The sequence below is a fragment of the Myotis nattereri genome (genome assembly GCF_964212035.1).
Source record: "Myotis nattereri genome assembly, chromosome: 14".
Taxonomy (NCBI): Eukaryota; Metazoa; Chordata; class Mammalia; order Chiroptera; family Vespertilionidae; genus Myotis; species Myotis nattereri.
Window position 1 is genome coordinate 28,507,983 of NC_138089.1, and position 10,404 is coordinate 28,518,386.

The 10,404-nt window shown below is 44.0% G+C and overlaps 1 protein-coding gene across 2 annotated transcripts in view; it reads right to left on the reverse strand.

The window, feature by feature from the left end:
• Positions 1–10,088, reverse strand: part of TMCC1 (transmembrane and coiled-coil domain family 1) — a 164,027-nt gene extending 153,939 nt beyond the window's left edge. The window contains exon 1 of one of the 2 annotated variants that reach the window (XM_081105661.1): positions 9,897–10,088. The gene's annotated coding sequence lies outside the window, so the exon portion shown is untranslated. The remainder of the gene's footprint in view (positions 1–9,896) is intronic. The other variant, XM_081105665.1, reaches the window with a different exon arrangement.
• Between the last annotated feature and the right edge of the window lie 316 nt (positions 10,089–10,404).

Consider the following 10,404-nt stretch of genomic DNA (forward strand, 5'->3'; position numbering starts at 1 on the left):
ATAAGAAAGGAATTAAGTACTGAAACATGCTACAACATGGAGGAACCTTAAAAATATTATGTAAAAAAAGCCAGAAACAAAGACCATATATTATGTCTCCCCATTTAAATGAAATGTCCAGAATAGGTAAATTCATAGAACAAAAATCAGACTAGGAATTGCTAGGGTTTCTTTTAGGAGTGATGAAAATGTTCTGCAATTAGATGGTGGTAGTGGTTGCACAAGACTGTGAATGAGCTAAAAGCCTCTAAACTGTATATTTCAAAGAATTTTGTGTTATGTGAATTTTACCTCAATACAAAAAAAAATGTTTCCAAGTGTTAGTTATCGAATTAATACCTGTATCTCCTACTACTTAAAAATTGCTGTATTCACTAAAATCATTCAAAAATACTTTTGAAAATTTAATATTCTGGGCCCTGGCCAGCTAGATCAGTTGGTTAGAACATCACCCTGATATGCCAAGGTTGTGGGTTTGATCCCCGGTCAGGACACACACATACAAGAAATAACCAGTGGCCCTGGCTGACGTGGCCAGTGATTAGACCATTGGCCTGTGCACCGAAGGGTCTCGGGTTTGATTCCTAGCCAAGGGCATATATCTGGATGGCAGGTTTGATCCCTGGCCCCAATTGAGGCACGTACGGAAGGCAACCAATTGATGTCTCGCTCTCATATTGATGTCTCTCTCTCTTTCTCTCTATCTCCCTCTCTGTTTCCCTCCTTTCCACTATTTAAAAAATAAAATCAAAGGAAAAAATATTAACAAAAAAAGAAAGTGAATACATGAATAAGTGGAACAACAAAGTGATGTTTCTCTCTCTTCCTCTCTCTCTCTAAAATCAATAAATTTAAAAATAATATAAAATTTGATATTGTGGAAAAGGCAATACTATATAGATGGTAGACAGATCAGTGGTTGCCAGGGGCTGGCATGGGGGGAGTTAAATAGGTGAGGCACAAACTTTTTAGAGCAGTGAAACTATTCCATATGATACTGTAATAGTGAATATATTAAAAGTTTGTATCCCTGGTTGGTGTGGCTCAGTTGGTTGAGAGTTGTCCTGTACACCAAAAGGTTGCTGGTTCGATTCCTGGTCAGGGCACATGCTGAGGTTGCCAGCTCGATCCCCAGTAGGGGGCCTGCAGAAGACAGCCAATTGATGTTTCTCTCTCTTCCTCTCTCTCCCTAAAAAATCAATAAAAATATTTTTTAAACGAAGTTTGTCAAAACCCATATAATTTTAAAGCACAAAGAATAAACAATGTATGCAAAATTTTAAATAATAATTTAAGAAGTAAAGGGATCTCCGCAAAGAATGCAGAATGTGATGAAACAATCTAAATGTACTGCAAATGTGACACAACTTCACAAAGGAGGTGGAAGAATATAGTGCCAACCTAGGAAATGAGCAGAGTCTATAAGACTAAAGCAAAAAAGAAGGATCCACAAGCACTGTACTCTCGTTAATATAGTTGTTTCCCACAGGGGCACATACTAACCATTCTAAAACCATGTATATGATCTATAGTGGAATTTAAGAATTAAGCAAATGAATGGCCAAATTTCTTGCTGGTAAAATGGAGGATGCTAGAATGATCAATGTGTTAAGGAATTAGAATTGGACACATCAGTATGAATTCATGTTTAGCTTACTATAGAGACAAATGGTTACATACAGAACTATTTATAGATATATGTGTACACATAGGTTAATATATACACATATATCTCTTTGCTAACTCACTCAGAGGGCCTAGAAGCAACAATACTCTAGTTGCAACTAGCACACTTAGCACCCAGACCATAGTTTCTGATACCATCCTATACAATAAAAGAGAAACATGTAAATTAGCCACCCCTCTGCTATGCTCAAGCTACGCTCAAGCCACCTCCACCAGCCACACCCACCAGCCACGCCCACCAGCCAATCCAAGTGACTATGCAAATTATCTGACAAAGATGGCAGTTAATTTGTATACGCAGGTGTCAAGCACCCCAGAAGGCAACGGCGGCCGCAGCACTAAAATGAAACAAATCAAGATCCTGTTCCTACATTAGATGTGATGATGTATCCTATTCTTTTTCCACATGGTGAAAAAGGCTGGAGAACAGATATTGCATTAAGACTCATAGACAACAGTGTGATCAACAATAATACTAGGCAAAATGTAAGGACATGAGTCACACAAATGCAGTATATGGATTTCATCTCTCTGTGCGGGACACATTCACTCCTATTTTAAATGCAGGAAAATTAACTCAACAATTTATCGTGGATTCGTATTCAAAAATGGAGGCCAATCAGATAAATTTCATCAAAGCAAACCAATCTAAGTTGAGAGTTGAAAAATATAGTGAGTGGTTTGATGGATTATCTCAACTCTAGTTCTGAAAAGGACAATGTGCTAATTGGTAAAATGATAATACTTCCATCATCTTCTGAGGGTAGTCCCAGAAATATGCAGCAGCAATATCAGGATGCTATGGCAATTGTAACAAAGTATGGCAAGCCCGATTTATTCATAACCATTTGGGTCAACCCCAAATGGGCAGATATTGCAAACAACTTACAACGCTGGCAAAAAGTTGAAAACAGACCTGACTTGGTAGCCAGAGTTTTTAATATTAAGCTGGATGCTCTTTTAAATGATATCTGTAAATTCCATTTATTTGGCAAACGCGGACTGCCTCATGCTCACATATTATTGATATTAGATAGTGAGTCCAAATTACGTTCCTCTAATTAATTCCCTTTCAATGTGCACGAATTTCGTGCACCAGGCTACTAGTTTCCAATAAAAGGAACTAGGCTCCTTGAAAAAATGATCAATTATAGGATTAGAGCATGATACATAAAGGATGAGCTTGAAACATTTTATGTTGTCAGAAAAGTGCCCACATACTATCATAAGAGTATGTCAAAGGAAAGACAGACAGGAGCCAACTGAAAAAGCTCCCAATAACCAAAGCTGGAACAATTTGAGCAAAGAAATTTATAGATACTAAAGGCCCGGTGCAACTGGAGGGGGGGGGGGGGGTCCCTCAGCCCAGCCTGCCCCCTCTCACAGTCCTGGAGCCCTCAGGGGCGGGAGGCGACCTGGCGATCAGGGGAAGGCGACACCCCCATCACACCTCTGCTGCTGCCACTGCCGGCAGCGCAAGCCTTGGCCGGCTCTGGTTGCCTGAGCCTCGAGCGGCCCTGGGCATCTGGGGGCGGGTCCAGCCGCACTGCGTGCCTGCCACCCCCGGCGAGGCTGAAAGGACTGGGGAACTCCGGCGGGGCTGAGGGGACTGGGCGCCACCATCTTGTGGCTATGGGCACCACCATCTCTGTGACAGTGTGATGGAATTTGTTCATAGTTTTTTTTTTAAACTATAGTCCGGCTCTCCAACGGTCTGAGGGATAGTGAACTGGCCCCCTGTTTAAAAAGTTTGAGGACCCCTGTTCTAGAGTACAGAAAGGGAAGAACAAAAGGGTAACATTACAGTGAAGAAAACAAGCATTACCTCAACCTAGGTCAGGGGTGGGCAACCTTTTTGTGAGTGCGTGCCAAGACTCAAAATTCTTCTGCGTGCCCACCCTAATTTTTTGAGAACATGTTATGCCTACTTGATATCTCTTAAGGTGTACGTATGTGAAGAACCTTGAAGAAATAATAAAATTCATTCGAGCCACAAAAACACAGTAAATGATGATGAAAAGCACATTTATTTTTTAATGAATACATGTACACTGATAGTCCGACAGAAAACTTTATGACTCTGTTTGATATAATCAGTGGGACTTTTGCTGCTGCGTCACTGATGACAGAGATTTTACATCAGGTTTATATTTCGTGACCTTCAGAGATGCACGAGCTACTACTTTCATCCATCAGGCTACTCCTATTATGAGACTTAACAAAATTCATCACTGAGAACAAAGATTCACAAGCATATGTGGATGAAAACATGGAGAGTAACGCTGTTGCAAAGTTTTTTAAACAGAAAAAATTTTCTGGAATGGCATTCCAAGTCCTCAATAGTTCATTTTCGACACTTCTCTCTGGTACTCTTGTCTCTAATCGCTTTTTTTTCAATGCTTTCCAAGTCAACTCTAAGGTCAATAAATTTCTGCTTCCAAATTGAGCTACTCTGAAATTCAATCAACTTGCATTTCAAAGTCAGCCATGTCTATGGTCTTTAAGATAACTTATGTAAAATTATTTATTTATCTAAGATGCACCTATACTGAATTTATCTGAAAAATAAAAAAGTCAATATTAAGAAAAAAATTGTAAGTGGAAGATTATGAGAGGGTTTCATGTGTCAGCAAAAGTTACTGGCGTGCCATGTTTGGCACGCATGCCAGGGGTTGCCCACCCCTGACCTAGGTGATCAAGGTTAACATTAACACTGATAAGTCGTATTAATAATATGTACTCGTGATATGTGATAAGAATGACACTTTAACTCTGTGGTCTTCCTTTCTAAATCCCATTATATCAATCTACCCCATAGAAAAACATCAGACAAATCCCAATTGAAGGACATTGTACAAAAATGCCTGATCAGTTATTTTCAAAATTACCAATGCCATTAAAATCAAGGAAAGTCAGGCCTGGCCAGCGTGGCTCAGTGGTTGAGCATCAACATAAGAACCAGGAGATCACTGTTTGATTCCCGGTCAGGGCACATGCTGGGTTGCGGGCTCGAGCCCCAGTGAGGGGCATGTAGGAGGCAGCCGATCAATGATTGTCTCTCATCATTGATGTTACTATCTCTCTCTCCCTCTCCCTTCCTCTCTGAAATCAATAATAATGTGTGTTTTTATAAATCAGCCCTAGCTGGTTTGGCTCAGTGGATAGAGCGTCGGCCTTCAGACTGAAGGGTCCCGGGTTTGATTCTGGTCAAGGGCACATGCTGGGGTTGGGGGCTTGATCCCCAGTAGGAGGCGTGCATAAGGCAGCCGATCAATGATTCTCTCTCATCATTGATGTTTCTATCTCTCTCTCCCTCTCCCTTCCTCTTGAAAACAATAAAAATATATTTTAAAAAGAAAAAAAAAGGAAAGATCAATGGGGAAAAAAATATCCTTGGGTGAGAATTAACAAAACAAAGAAAAAGAAATGAGCCCTGAGTAAAGTGAAGACTTAAGATACATAATAGCAGTGTTCAAATATTTGAAGGGTCATGTAGCAGAACTGAGAGATCATATACCCATTTAACTTACTAGCTGACCTCTGGTAAAATGTGACCAACACTCTAGTCTAGGACATAGAGAGTGGCAGATGTTCAGTAGAGCCACAACAGGAAATGCCTATTTGGAAAGACAGGAAGCAGGTGGCCTAGTTCTTCTCTACAACTTTTCAAAGGACAGTGTGAATATGAGCCCAATGAAGCAAAAATTTAGATTCAAATCCTACATTTATTAACCATGTGCCAGATGCTTCCTCGCATATTATCTCATTTAATATTCATAATATATCTATAAACATTAATGTAATAAAGGCTTAATGTAAAAATACAATAAAATAAACCCTGCAAGGAAGCAGGAACACATTAGAATTATCTACCCTCCCCCACTCTGATAGTGATTTGACAGCTGTTTTAAAAAGCAAAAATGTTTGAAGGCCTACATATCTATATAATAATTTATTTCCTCTTGCTTCTTCCTGCAGTCAAGCTCAGTGGCTCTCAGTCTGTAGCATGCATAAGAATGACATACAATTATATACAGTATACAAAAACATGCACACTATACAATGTAAGGAATTTTCAACTATAGCTTTCATCTTATGTGATTTTTGTCTCATGCAGTGACATTAGAACGGAATCCTGGGAGTGAGGTACAATCCCAGTGCAGGCTTACTCCATGTAAGGCAGCACCATGGAAAGGAGGGGAAGGACGAATCCTATTACAACATGAAGAACACTCTAACAGTTAGAGCCATCTGAAAATAGCATAGGCTACCTCAACGTAATGAATTTTCTGTCATAAAAGGTGTTCAAACAGGCTAAAAAATCACTGAGAACATTTTAGGAAAGCAATTGGGTATGAAATTAAGATTTAAGATCTCTTCCAAGTCTTAGATTCTATAACGTGTGGACTTTAAAAATCTGACAGGAAGAGAACAACTTAGTTAAGAACACAATGAAAAAAGACACAAAGGCAAGAATGACATGGTATGTGGAGAACTTCAATGCAGGGGAACATAGGAGAAGCTCATTTCCACCTGCAGATCTTTGCACTTTGTTTTATCTGCTAGGAGAACTCTTGCATCAAATATCTTCACCTTAGTGAGGAGAAAACTTTTTCTTTCTTTTTTAAAAATATATATTTTTATTGATTTCAGAAAGAAGAGGGAGAGAGAAACATCGATGGGAGGAACATCAATTGGTTGATTCCTGTACGAACCCCAGGGATCAAACCCACAAACTGGGTATGTTGCCTTGACCAGAAATCAAACTGGCGACCTTTCAGTGCACAGGACAACACTCAACCAACTGAGCCACACTGGCCAGGGCAGGAAACTTTTTCTACAAAGGGTCAGATTACAGCCCACAGGCCAAATCCAGTTTGCCCCAAGATTTTGTATGGCCTATGAGGTAAGAATGTTTTTTACATTTTTAAATGGTTGAAAAAAAAATCAAAAGGAATATTTTGTGACATGGGAAAATTATATGAAATTCAAATTTCAGTGTCCCAAGTTTAAGTAGGACAGACAAGTTTGTCTATGTACTGTCTGTGACCATTTCTACACTAAAATAACAGAGTTGAGTAGCTACAACAGAGACCATATAGCCCATAAATATTTACTTTCTGGCCCTTTACAGAAAAAGTTTGCTAATCGCTGATTTTTAGCATTATCTGAAATTATCTTGTCTATTTGCTTATTGTAATCCTCATTCTGACATACACAGAATAAAGCTCAATGAGGGCAGGACATTGTCTGCTTTGATACCTCACTGTAGCCCAGTCCTTAGAAGAAATCCTGGAACAAATTAAGAGCTCAGTAAGTATTTTATGATTAATGAGCGATACATAAATGCCACATCGAGTTTAAACTTAAGTCCTCAGCCAGGACAGGTTTTGTACATGGAAGACAGGCATAAAAAACTCTTACATAAAAGGAGAAATATTCTTGTACAAAGCAACTTAGAGCAGTGGTCAGCAAACTGCGCACAAGCCACATGCGGCTCTCTGGCCCATTAAGTGTGGCCACAAAGTTTCAATCACACTGTACGTGCACGCCCGCACGTGGTATCTTGTGGAAAAGCCACACTCAAGGGGCCGCAGTTTGCCGACCACTGGCTTAGAGTAACGGTGGTCACCAACTCCTCCAGATCACTGGGTTCTTCATCAAACTGTAGTTTGTGTGTGTGTGCTCATAAAAGATTCTCTCTACTACTTCAAAGTGTCACAACGTTCTGTCAGCTGACTGTACTTCCGTTTATCTTAAGATGCAAATAGTGAGAAATCTCATTTCAGACACATAGTACAGGGTACCCATACCATGCCAAATCTTAATAAATGTTCATAATTATAACAGATCTAGATTACGTACTAATGAATTTTTAAGATCTAAAATTTTGCTATGCTGCTGATCAGCAATCTACTCTGTAAACAGCTGAAAACTCTTTAGAAATTAAAAGGTTACTACCCACAGACCAGAAGCAGCTTTTTAATCTTTCCATACTAGCCAGAGAGTGGGTGTGTGATTTCAAAAAAATACAAGCTAACTCTGTTGGTAGAGGACAAGGTATTGTTAAGCTAAAATCTTAACTATAGGCATCTTTTGTTACATGAAACTAGTAAAACTACCACCTACTCACAAAGTTTCACTTTTTTAAATTTTATTTTTCAATTACAGTTGACATTCAATATTATTTTATACTAGAGGCCCGGTGCACGAATTTATGCACCAGTGAGGGGTCCCTCAGCCTGGCCTGCAGGAATCGGGCCAAAACCGCTCTACAACATCCCCCGAGGGGTCCCAGATTGCAAGAGGGCACAGGCCAGGCCGAGGGACCCCACTGGTGCACGATTGGGGCCAGGGAGGGTCGTGGGAGGTTGGCCAGCCGGGGAGGGACCTCGAGGGCTCCAGGGCGTGTCCAGCCTGTCTGGCTCAGTCCCAGTCGCCCAGACCCCAGCAGCAAGCTAGCCTACCAGTCGGAGCGTCAGCCCCCTGGTGGTCAGTGCACGTCATAGTGAGCAGTTGAGCGGCCTTAGCATATCATTAGCATATTACGCTTTGATTGGTTGAACAACCAGACACTTAGCATATTAGGCTTTTATTATATAGGTTTAGTTCCAGGTATACAAGCATAGTAGTTCAACAATTATATAATTTACACAGTGATCCCCTGATAATTCAATTATCCACCTGACACCATAGTTATTACAACAGTATTGATTATATTCCCTATGCTGAACTTTACTCCCCTGTAACTATTTCGTAACTACCAATTTGTACTTCTTATCCCTTCACCTTTTTCACCCAGTGGAGTCTCACTCTTCTAATATACAGTGGAAAACTGTATCTACCCCCTGAAGGAATCTTCTCTGTAACATCTAACATTTTCATAAGGTTCTTTCCTCCAGTCTTTGTAACAATGTCTATACACGGGTACTTCAAAGACAAGGATTTAGTTAACCAATCACTTCCAAATTTTAAAATACTGGTCAGAAAGCATAAATAAATCAAAGTTGCATTTTATTTTAAAGCAGCTACCTGCTTTTTAAGCCCTGGGTGACTTTTTTTTTTTTTAATAATTAACTAATTTAGGAATTCAGACCTTTTCATAGAGATGCTTATGGTACAGGTACCTCTTTTGACTTGAGAGCATCCATTTTGGATTAGTGTCTGTGTTCACCTTCCTTTCCTCTATGACAGTGGTTCTCAACCTTGGCTGCACATTAGAATCACCTGGGAATCTTTTTAAAATTCTGACTTCTGGGCCCAGATGTGCAGCCAAGGTTGAGAACCACTGCTCTATGACAAGTCAGGTTGAAAAGGCAGCCTACAAAAGCACTGGGTGAGGATCTACCAAGACTACTGTGCAAGGTGTCGCCAAAAAAGGGGGGGCGGGGGGCGATTGGCCAACAGCTCAAGGGGGCTGGGCTGCTTCAAGAAACTCTGCTGCAGACTCACCGGGGCATCCTCTTCATCAATGTTGCTAAGGAATGAACCAAACCGCTGGAAAAGCTTTGCTAAGGCTGAAAAGGGGGATGGAACCGAGGGGGGGAGGGTCGCAAGCTGTAAACTGGTTTCTGGCCCTTCGGGGGAAGACACGCCCATTTTCCTTTCCAAAGGGGCTAATAACAGGCACTCCGAACCCGGACAGCCCGGCTGCCCACCAGGCACTACCTCTGCTCCCGATCCCAGGACAGCAGGTTCCCTCCTCCCCTGAAACGACAAGTTCGAAAGCAAAACAAAAGGTGCAGAACTGGTTTCAGGTGGCAACGGCTGAGCCCTAGTGGCCAACTTCTGGGGACGCCAGGGCGAGCGAGGGCTCACAGGACCTCAGACCCCCCCCCGACCAGAGCTTAGCTCCCACACAGTCCCTCGGGCCTCGGCCCGACTCCACACGCCCCTCCCTTCCCCCAGCCCCGGAGATGGGCGCTGGGAAGGGGGCGAGACGAGGGGGGCGAGAGAAATCCGGGGTCAAAATGACAGAGGGGCCAGCCGGGAAGGCAGGCCAGGCGGGACGCTGGGGGTCAGTCCTAGGCCCGGCTTCAGCCCCGAACGGGGGCGACCGAGGGTCCGGGGCGCGCCAGGCCGTGAGGGGAGGCCTGGCCCGCGCCGGCAGCGCCGCCAGGCCACGCTTCCCGGACTCCTCTCACCCGGCGCCAAGTGGCCGTGAGGGGTCGCGGCCGCCACCACAGTCCGGGGCGGGGGCGCTCACTCACCGGCAGGGAGGGGAGGAGCAGCCGGCGTCTCCGCCAGCCCGGTCGCTCGAGTTCAGGCACCGGCTCCTGCCGCTGCGGCCGCCGCGCCCGGTCCATCCCCCCCAGCCAACCCCCCTCCCGACCCTCCCCCCACGCCGCCTCAGCCGCTCAGCCGCCGCAGCCGCCGCTGCAGCCGCCACCGCCGCTTCAGTCCCTGCGCGGGAGCGCGAGGCGGCTCGAGTAGGCGAGAGCGCGTGCGCCCGGCGTCGCCGCCCACAACCTCCGCCCCCGGCCGCGCGGCGCACGCGTGAGGCAGCGGCGGGCGCGCGCACGCAGCAGGGGGTGGGAACAGCGTCCCCCTCCCCGCGTGGCCCCGCCCCCCGGCCGCGCGCCCACCCACGCGCTCGCCGCGGAGTGGAGCTGGGTTGCTGTAGGTGGACCCCTCCCGGCCAGAGCTCCAGGAACCGAGCTCCTCCGGTTCGGCCCCTCTTTCTGGGGGGGAGAGGGCCCGAAGCAATGCAGATTTGAG